The 11,042-nt window shown below is 35.7% G+C and overlaps 1 long non-coding RNA gene across 1 annotated transcript in view; it reads right to left on the bottom strand.

Moving 5' to 3' along the window:
- Nucleotides 1-899: 899 nt before the first annotated feature.
- LOC112662724 (uncharacterized) overlaps nt 900-11,042 on the bottom strand; it is a 99,728-nt gene continuing 89,585 nt past the window's right edge. The window contains exons 5-9 of the long non-coding RNA XR_007404346.1: nt 6,717-6,780; nt 5,553-5,608; nt 4,429-4,551; nt 4,165-4,276; nt 900-1,621 (exon numbers count right to left, since the gene is read on the bottom strand). This is a non-coding gene — a long non-coding RNA (uncharacterized LOC112662724). The remainder of the gene's footprint in view (nt 1,622-4,164; nt 4,277-4,428; nt 4,552-5,552; nt 5,609-6,716; nt 6,781-11,042) is intronic.

The following is an 11,042-nucleotide window of genomic DNA, read 5'->3' as shown; positions in this document are numbered from 1 at the left end:
TCATGTCTTCTGCCCATTTCTTTACTGGATTTTTTTGGTTTTTTGTGTGTTGAATTTGAGAAATTCTTTATAGATTTTGGATACTAGCCCTTTATCTGATAAAAACATTGGCAAATATCTTCACCCATTTCATCGGTTACCTTGTAGGCTTTTTGACTGTTTTCTTTGCTGTGCAGAAATTTTTATCTTGATGAAGTCCCAAAAGTTAATTTTTGCTTTTGGTTACCTTACCTTTGAAGATGTGCTTAGCAAGAAGTTGCTGTGGCCAAGGTCTAAGAGGTTGCTGCCTGTGTTCTCTAGGATTTTGATGAATTCTTGTCTTTCATCCATGTTGAGTTTGTTTTTGTGTATAATGCAAGAAAGTGGTCAAATTTTATTCTTCTGCATGTGGCTGTCCAGTTTTCCCAACACCACTTGTTGAGGCATGTTGTTCTTTTGGTTTTTGTTTTTGTTTTTTTTAATTTTTAAGTTACCTTTTAAAGAAAGCCAGAACAATTGAGTGATAAAATGTCCTACATGGTAAGCCTCTGCTGCTGAGGGCATATTCTGGTATATTCAGACAGCAGGCAATTTTAATTATGAAGTTATATTTATTAGGATTACCCATAGAAGCATATTTCCTGCTGTATTCAGTTTGTGTGAAATGAATTCTTTGGACTGATCATTTTCTCTACATACAAACATATGTTTTCATGGTGATTGAGATGCAAAACTGATTTTACACATCCACTCCCTTTGTAAAGAAGTGGACATCTCTAATGAACATTTATTCAGAGAACATATCATGATACAAAAAAAGAAAAACCTAAAAAGAGTAACATAGGGTTCAGGGTTTCCCCAAGTGTGATACATATGGCGCCAGTAATATAAAATCATTACAGATACTATATAGACAAGGCTTTTTGGTTTCATTGTTATTTATTTATTTGACTACCTGTTAGAGAAAGTATAAAATGAGTTCAATAGCTCATACTCAATTTTTATGGCCTCAAATACTTAGAATAAGTAACAGGTATGAACAGTTAATTGCCTTAGCTAAGAGAAACATTAATAACGTAGTGTTGAAGTGGTTGTGAAATAAGGCAAACATCTCAAGCTGGCATGAGAATAACCAGAGTAAACATGGGCAGAATGGTATACAGTGATGCAGAACCACACAGTGGCATGGGACCCTGGCTCAGCCACTTAATAGCTGTGAGATTCCACATTTGTAAAAGCCTTCCCATAAAAAGCCTGCTCAGAGAATGTTTAAAATCCACTGGAAGCTTTTAGCATGGTGCTTGCTGGTCATACAGTAAGCCCTAAATGAGTGACAGGTGTAATTAGTCATCTCAATAAAAAGTCTCTTCTCAAGGACTCACCTACCAACAACAGAAACCAAATCCCTCACACTAGGTGAATATGGGCCCAGAATAGTGTTGTTAGAAAAATCACATAAAACTGTTTAATTTTTTAAAGAATTGCTCAGAGGCGTCTAAGTGGTTCAATCAGTTGGGCATCCAACTCTTGATTTCAGCCCAGGTCGTGATCTCGGGGTCTCCATGTGTAGGGCTCCATGCTCAGAGCAGAGTCTTCTTGAGATTCTTTCTCTTGCTCTCCTTCTTACCCTCCCCCCTTCTCTCTAAAATAAATAAATAAATATTTTAAAAGAATTAAAAAAATAAAGAATTGATTAAAACATGCAAACGAATTGGCATTTAATGATAATTTTTGCTTTTCTATGCTAAAAGTATGTGTGTACGCTATTATACAGCATTAACCTTTAGTTCCTTTTACCTAGGGACTGTGTATTTTTATCTTGACAACTACAGTGTTAAACATGGAGGTTTCACCTATTTGGCTCTTAATAAAGAACTACGGAGATGACTGGCTATTATATATCTTCACTAATTTTTAAGATTCCCTTATCTACCATGACTTCAGAAAGCAGTAAATATTCACAAAACATTCAACTTTTGGCTAGATTTATTTTGTATCCCAAGTAAGAAAAATCCTCATTATTTCATAATACATTACCAGGATTTCTTTATATATTCTCAATATTATTATATTCCCTGTGCTTTGTATATCTTCCTATTTCTGAAATCATACACACAAAGTCCTAAAACATCAGCAACAACATCTGATTACTGCAGGCCCATTCATCTCTTCCTGCTCTACTGATTCACAGACCATGAGTTCCACTTGAAGTATAAAAAAAAATTCTAGATCCATTCCTATATCTGTACTGGGCACTTCATGGGTGATCAATAAATGTTTGCTCACTAGTTGGTTTTCTAAGCAGTCAGGGGTAAATTACTCAGAGAGCAATTTCACATTCCTCCCCTGTTTGCTGACCCCACCCTACTGCCAGGGAGTCAGTTGTTAATAATCACTGCTTTTTTTTAATGTTTTAAAATAATTTTTAGATGGACAAAAATAATTTCAATAGTACCCTTTCCTTCCCTAAATCACACTAAAACTCAGGGGAATCCTAATTAATGGCTAGCATCATGGGACCTTAATTAATGTCATACTAATTGATTTTTAGGTGATACTTGAGCTGTAAATATGTATTATACTTAAATATCCTTTAGGATTATAAGGGCAGACCTTTATATTTTTAATCCTCCCAACACTGTTTCTGAAATATGGTCTAAAATGAGCAAATGAGGCACTTTAAAGAGCATTGTTTCTATTCATTGAAGTATGATACGTAATAGTAATTTGGAGATAATCAAAATCTCATTGATAGAGAACTGGAGTACCTATTCCATGGAATATGCCATGTATCCCTGAATATGAATGATGCAAATCCATGTATATTCATATATCAAGTTGTCCATGATATAATGGACAACCAATAAGAAGAAAGTATGAATGGGGGTGCCTGGGTGGCTCAGTTGGTTAAGCATTTGACTCTTGGTTTCAGATGGAGGTCAGGGCTGTGAGATCCAGCCCCACCTTGGGCTCCATGTTGAGCATGGGGTCTGATTAAGATTCTCTCTCTTCCTTGCCCCTTCCCCCTCTAGAAAAATAAAATCAATGACAATTAAAATAAAAAATACATTTTAAAATAGAAATAAATAAAAATATTTTATTAAAAAAGAAAGTATGAATGTGGTATGAAGTGGTCCCTGAGGACTAGAGTGGGGAGAAGAGGAGAAGGGCCTTCAGTTTTTACTTTATGTATCCCTGTTGTAAACTTTAATTATAATAACTTTAATAAGCATTTTCATTTTTATAACCTTTTTAAAAATAACAAAATGTTTTTTAATAAAGGTAGTCTTAGACTAGTATTACCTACAGCTTGGATTTATTGCCATGCTACCAGAAGTCATTGTCTATACAGCCTCCTCCTTTATTTGTTTTGTTTTCCCAATTTGATAACTCTAAAAAGATGTGTTGCACTATGTGTGGTAGACCACTAAACAGAGAATAGACCACTAAACAGAGAATGACTTAAGAGTAGCATTGATTGGTTTAGGTCTAAAAGCAAGAGTTTGAATCTTAGGTCCATTATTTGTAAGTCCAGATTTTGGTTATGAGGAATAGAAACCTATCAAAACTACCTAAAGTCAAGGGACGGTTAGGTGAGAATATAGATCATACTTCTAAATGTATCACAGCTGGAGCTCCCAGGAAGTGCTGGTTGGAGCTATGAAGCTATTGGAGACCCAGGCAACTACTTTCTCTGCTCTCCTCTCTCTCTCTCTCACATGACTGACTGCACACTTCTGTTTTCTACTTTATTCTTTTCCCTACAAAATGGTTTCTTCTTCATTTTCATAGTTTTGGTGCCAAATAACTCATTTGTCCATGACTTTTCTTGCTGTAAAATCTACTTAGGTCTGGGCTCCATGGGACCTTTCAGCTTCTCAGAATTCTTGGATCTCTTGTTTATGACAGATCATAAGAATTAAATGGGACAGCATTTTGTTTAAAGACTCTCCTGTTTCTTGATGTGATATATAAAAGATATCAATCTTCTTTAAATATCAGTGTCTTCAACTGCAAAATGCAAGACCTATAGTATCAACATCATAACATATCTGTAAAATTCTTAGTATAGTGCCTGCCATAGAGTAACTGCTTCATAAATGTTAGATTATGTTATTGTTACTGTTATTGTTGTTAAATCCATCATGATTATTATTTTAGGGAAATAATAAGAAAATGAATGACCTGCTTCATCCAAGTGGGCATCCATGAATGCTTCCATTTCCACATAGACTTTTGGAGCAGACGATATCGTATTATCTGATAGAGGAGTGTACAAGCAATAAACCTGACAGCTCTGTAAAACAAATCATCATACATCAACAGTTTCTCAAGGCCAGGCAACAATAAGAAAAGACAGAAGTGCTCTTATTCATGTTTAAGGTAAGGGAATGTGCAGTTAAATGAAGATAGTGATAACATCATTTAAAGCAAAAGCTATCAAGATACCTCCATTAATCATTAGCCAGGAGCTTGCTCCTAATGTAAAGGAAAAAAATATGCTGCTCACAGTCCTCTCTGTGTCTTGGTCCAGTGGAAAAGAGTTTGATGAAGCACATAACAGGTAGGTTCCTGCCAGTTATCAGAAACACAGGGAATTCAATAATGAACCTTGTTCAAACCATCAGATGACCCATTTCCTATCTACAAATGAGGAAGGCCTGGCATGAACTTTGGAGATGTGGCAAGAGACATACAGACGTGTTTTAATCTCATGTTTCTTATGAAATTAGCAAACAATGTGCTTAGTGATACTCTAAACATAACACGCCAGCATCTGATTAATGAAACATGTCAGCTCAGCTATCAACACTTAACATCTATTATGCTCAATGACATTCGTGTCTTAGATCTCAAAATAACAGGTGTTTCAGTGATGAAAAGTCAAGACAAAAGTGTGAAGCTAAGTCTTTCACATACTTTTCTTTAAATTTTGCAGCAACACAGTTTTTGACAGAGGGCTTCTGACTGCTCAATTTGATGGCCATACAAACTTATAAAACCTGAAGTGTCGAGTTTCCCAGGGGACGACATAATGAAATAAATGCACTCATGAATATGTATGGTGGAGGAGGCCATCTGTTCTCCACCAACCTCTTTTCTTTCAACAACTCACAAATATCCAGCCCCACTCCCATGCCTACCCCACTATCCAGAAAAAAAAAAAAATCTTCATTTGAAGATTTTAAAAATCAGTATTGTTTCATCTCAGGCAAGAAATATGATTGTAATAGAATTACTTTTATTGTCAGACTAAAAATGTGTTAATAAATCAAAGAGTGTTGTTCAACTGTGAGCTCTGAAGCCCCTTGTTGCTCTTCTGTCCTTCAGGAATGAAGATTCCTTACTCTTCACCAACCCTGAAAGCCACATGAACCTGTCTTTTGGGCTACAAACATGAGAACAGGAGAAACATCAATACCAGTAGAGGAGGTAACATTCCATCATTTGGGGGCTTTGGAATTAGCTCCAGTTGCTGTATGTTTAGGTTCAATATTAAATACTTCCCATGATCCCTTTAGAATCCATCATTCATTGATATTTTTGAAAACAGAAGATGAAGCCAACCTTACCGTTCAAAGGTGATGGAAAAGAAATTTTTAAGAGATAAGAGGAAGAGATGAACTTCCTAAAAAAAATTGATTGCAAAATGATTAAATTTTTTTGGTCAACTGAATCATAACTGAAATGCATAAAGAACACTTGTGCATTATTTATAGGATTCTTTTGGTAAATCTTTTATAAAGTGAATACATATGAAAAGAATAATCACTCCTAATTCCTCTGCTTTGCAATTTCAACTTTGTGACTATCTTGCCTTCTTTGAGGAAAGCTTCTAGCCAGTCTCTGTTTCAGAAGAAAAATGAATTAAGGTTAAACTCTTCTCACAACAAAATAGAACTTAAAAAATTGAAAAAGTAAAAGAAAAACATTGTCGTAGCAGCCCCTATGCTTTATTAAATTTCCTCAAACTACTCTTTGAGAGATAGTCTGTGATAAACTGTTAGTTATATCAGAAAACAGAAAACCAAAGGACAATATCACTAAATTCCAAAAGGTAATAAGATGGATTGGGAAGAGCATATATATTCTGAAATGAAAAAAAAAAAATCAAAGCTTTAATCCTTCTTCTGTTTAGTTAATAGTATGACCTTGGGCAATCTGCCCATGGTTTCTAACACTCTACATTTTTATCCGTTAAATCAGAATAGTAATACCAACCTCATGATGCTATTAGGATCATATGATAAGGTAATAAATATGAAAGCACTCCCTAAACAAAAAAGAACTTACTAAAATAACCCTGAAACAGATGTTAAAGTGAATTAATTTATAAATTACATTCCTAATAAAAATAAAATGTGTTTACTCATCACTTCTCACCATCAAGATGGTCCTCTCTAAATGGTCATTTATATTGCCTAAAACAGCTCCACTGAGCTTTGCCCTCTTAGCCTGCTACAGTAGCAAGATACTGAAAATAAACTGAAGTGTTATATTTGTTGCCTACATTTAGGAATCTTAGGAATACCAGCACCGTATCCTAAAGGAGTGCTACCCAAGTGGGAGAGAGCTCTGAGACCACCTTGCAGAGATCTTCCACATCTCTGTGGTCAGCTGCCCATCCACGAGGTCAAGAGATTGGATGACATCCTCTCAAAGTTCTCTTCAGGCTCTGAGATTCTGTGATACTTTAAGAGAGCTGTGTGGCAAACAAGTAGGAGGCAGGGACTTACCAACTGGCTGTGTGGATTTAGATGAAGCAAGTTACAGAAACTCCCTGGGCCTCAGTTCTTCAATCTGCAAAGGGAGGAGATTGAGCTGTATATCTCCCGAGGTCCTTCTAGCTCTGACATTGCATGCTGTTGTAACAAAGTTCAAATGGAGACGGGGATTTGAGGACAAACTTCTGGGTGCCACATAAATGATTTCCAAAGGTTTAAAACAATGTAGTCAGGGCCTTTATAATTAAAAATGAAAAGTCTCAGCTTGTTTTGTAGCACTAATGCAGAACTTGAGATTTGTGTAAGCAATAGGATTATTTTTAGACAGATTAAGGGTCTAGAGAAAACTTGTCACACGTCAATCTTTTAAAAATGCAGTGTCATGTTTTTTCCCAAAGTTTTCCTGTAAGGTTTAATTAGTTAACATACAGTGAAATATTAGTTTCAGGCATTAGTGACATGTTTTTTTTTTATTTTTTAAAAAGGCACTTAAAGAAATGCTATATCCTTGGTAATATGGTATGTCAGATAGGCCTATAAAGCTTTTCACAATAGGAACATCACAAATTTATTTCAAAATTGTAAATAATAAAGCTTTTACCCAAGGGAGATGAAACTGAAGGTGAAGCTTCAGTTCCAAAGAGGTGTCAAACTTTCATGGTTTGATGATTTGTATCAATCATAAAAATCTTTCTAAATTATATTAAATCAGTTTGCAGAATGCATATTTGAATACCATGGTAGATCCTATGTAAAACAAGTTAATTTAACACAATGTTTTATGACAAAGGGATAAATGACCTCTCCAGAAATAGATACTATAGGCACCAAGGGACTTTGATAAGCACAAGAACCTGCCCTAGGGTCTCTACTCCATAATAATCTGGACTCCATGGCACACACTGAAAAAGAAGCTGTTAAAGATGCAAATAGTGAGTAAAGTCCATGGTAATATTTTTTGAATGGGCTAATAATTATTTATTTGGAATACATGTATTGTGTCATTGAGTAAAGTAAAGTCTTTGTCAATCAAGTACTCTTAGTAAATAGATACAAAATGCAATTCAAAATTTAGCATTGAGGGCAGCCTGGGTGGCTCAGCAGTTTAGCGCCGCCTTCGGCCCAGGGCATGATCCAGGAGACCCAGGGTCGAGTCCTACATCAGGCTCCCTGCATGGACCAGCTTCTCCCTCTGCCTGTGTCTCTGCCTCTCTGTCTCTCTGTTTCTCATGAATAAATAAATAAAATCTTAAAAAAAATTAGCATTGAAATTGAGCCAGACTTCTGTCAGGAACTGCTCAATTTTATTCATTCTACTCCAGATTCATTATAAAATAAAGTAGACAGGGATATCTGGGAATAGTTTCTTTATTCCCTTGAGACCACGTTTTATTTTAACAGCTTTATTAGCTGTTAATTTACATAATTTCTCATTATTATGAGAAATTTACATAACATAAAATTCACCCGTTGTAAGTTTAATTAAAAAAAAAGTTTAATTCAATGCCTTTTGGTAAATTTAAAGTCATCCAAACATCATCAGAAAAGATCCTTATGCTCATTTGCAACCAATCCCACTCCTTGCCTGGGCAACTACTAATCTGCTCTCTTTCTGTAGACTTACCTTTTCTGGACATTTTGCCTAAATAAAATCATACAACATATAGCTTTTTGCATATGTCTTTTTTCACTTAGCTTATTCTTTTTGAGGTCCATTCATGTTGTACATGTATCAGTATTTACTTCCTTTTAACTGCTGAATAGTATTCTAGTATTCTATTGCATGGATATACTATATTTTCCTTATCAGCTGTTCATTGTTGTTTGGTTTGTTTCTACTTTTTGGCTATTATGCATAATGGTGCTATGAATGTTTGTATGTGAGTCTGTATGGAGATAAATTTTATCTCCCTAGGGTAGTTATATAGGTGGGGAATTGCTATGTCATACAATAAGAACATGTTTGACTTTTTAAGAAACTGAAAAACTGATTCTATAGTGGCTGTACAATTTTACTTTACAGAGGTGTAAAGGAATCCAGGTTCTCCATATCCTCACCAATTTTTAAAGAAAGTCACTTTAGTGAATATGAAGTAGAATTTCATTTTGGTGACAATTTGCTTTTTCCTAATAACTAATGATGTGGAATAGCTTTTTCATCTGCTTATTACTCCTTTGTATCTCCTCTTTAATAAAATATCTATTAAAATCTGTATCCAATTTTAATCAGGCTCTTTGTCTCATTATTGAGTTGTAAGAGTTCTTTATATATTCTGCATGTAAGTCCTTTATCAAATATATTCTTTGCAAATATATTCTTCTGGTCTGTAGCTTATCTTTTCAAAACTGTGTCTTTTGAAGCACATAAGTCTTTAATTCTTATTAAATTTGATTTACTAATTTCTTTTGTGAGTCATGCTTTTGATGCCCTATGTTAGTAGTCTGTGCCTAACCCAAAGTCACAAAGATTTTCCTCTAATAGTTTTTGAGTTTTAGTTCTTACTTTAGGTCTGATCTATTCCAACTTAATTTTTGTATATGATACAGTCTGATAAGGGTATAAATTCATCTCTTTGCATGCATATACCAAATTGTACCAGCACTATTTGTTGAAAAGACTATCATTTCTTCCAATTAATTTTCCTTTGCCCCTTTGTTGAAAATCAGTTGACCATAAATATAAGACTACTTTTTTTTAAAGATTTTATTTCTTTATTTGACAAAGAGAGAGCAAGAGAGCACAAGCAGGGGGGAGTGACAGGCAAAGGAGGGAGAGAAGCAGGCTCTCTGTTGAGCAGGGAGCCCAATGTGGTGCTCAATCCCAGGACTCTGGGATCATGACCTGAGCTGAAGGCAGAGGCTTACCGACTGAGCCACCCAGGTGCCCCAAAATTACTTATTTTTAATGAGGCAAATGGAATAGTGCTTAGAGTACGGGCTTAATTCTGCCTTTCAGTAGTTGTTTGGCCTGGATCAAGTTACTGAATCTGTGCATCAGGGTTCTCCTCTGTAAAAGGAGGACAATAATAGTACCTACCTCATTCCTGGGGCTGTGCAACGGATTAAATGAGATAATATATGTAAAGTACTTACATGGGGACCTGGAACAAAGTAGTAAATACCCAAGAGTAGAGAGCTGTCATTATTCTTTTCTCTGGGGGCAAAGACAGAAGGACCTGGTTGGCTTCTTTGTACCTTGGAATACAAATTGAAACCACCTAGCCAAAATTTAGAGGATGGCCCGCCAGTATCTCCTCCAGAGATTTTACTTTTACCTGGTCTTTTTGTCTTGCCTTTTTGAGTCCTCTTATTTTTTTTTTTTTCAGTTTTGTTCAAGTGCCAATGTGCCTTTTAAAAATACTCTCTTCTCCAGATTCCCTTGCAGCTCAGACTTGTTTTGTGACACAGTTTTGGCCAATAAGATATAAGCAGAATAAATTGTATGGGATATCAGAGAAAGCTGTGGCTTTCCTGACAAAGAATAGATGAACTCAGCTGGCACAGACTACTTCCTCTTCAACCGTTCTTTTTTATCCTGCTTGGAACATAGCCATAGAGGGAGAGCAGCCATCTTGCAGCCATGAAGCTGAAATCTTCGTGTTAACAGTAACAGAGCAGAAAGTGAAAAGCTGACTGGATCAATTGTAACAAGGCTGGATTGCCTTCTGGATTTCTTGTATTGTCTTGTGATACTTGTCATAGCTACTAGTAAGGGAGTACCTACTATGAGCAAACTATTTTATGTACACTCTCTCTAAACATGGTAAAAGGTCCTGTAAGATAAGTTTTCCAGTCTCCATTTCACAGATGAGTACATTAGAAATCAATTAAGTTCCAATAAGGCGTCTGAGGACAGACATTTGTCAAGAGGTAGGGCTGGGCTCAAACACAAATATGCCAGTTAGCAACTTGACATACCTTAGGACAGGAGCCAGCCTGGTGACTCCTCTGTATCACACACTCAGTTTAACTCCTTTCTTCTAGGAAATGGACAAAGTGTTTCCTCTTTTTGCCTTGTAAAGCTTAAGGCCAAGTCTTTACATTTTAAATGGATATTTTTTTCTTCAAGGAATTAGCATTTAGCTGCAAACACACAAAGTTTCTGCTAATTGTTTTAATCAAAATGGTCAAGCAATTGACTATGGATTGCTGTGTGGGCTCCACAGATTAATGGTTAGTAACAGAGTAATTTAAAGCATTTAGGAATTCACTTCACAGAAATCACCCTTAGGTGGAAAGTAATCCAAACAATTTCTCCTTCTTTCTAGCTCAGCTGGTTGCCCTTTATCTCCAAAGAATATTAATTGCACCTCTTATACCTTTTAGAGTATGAAAGAT

The sequence above is a fragment of the Canis lupus genome, chromosome 20 (assembly GCF_003254725.2).
Source record: "Canis lupus dingo isolate Sandy chromosome 20, ASM325472v2, whole genome shotgun sequence".
NCBI lineage: Eukaryota > Metazoa > Chordata > Mammalia > Carnivora > Canidae > Canis > Canis lupus.
The sequence above is the reverse complement of the archived record's forward strand: the minus strand, read 5'-3'. Positions and strand labels throughout refer to the sequence as shown.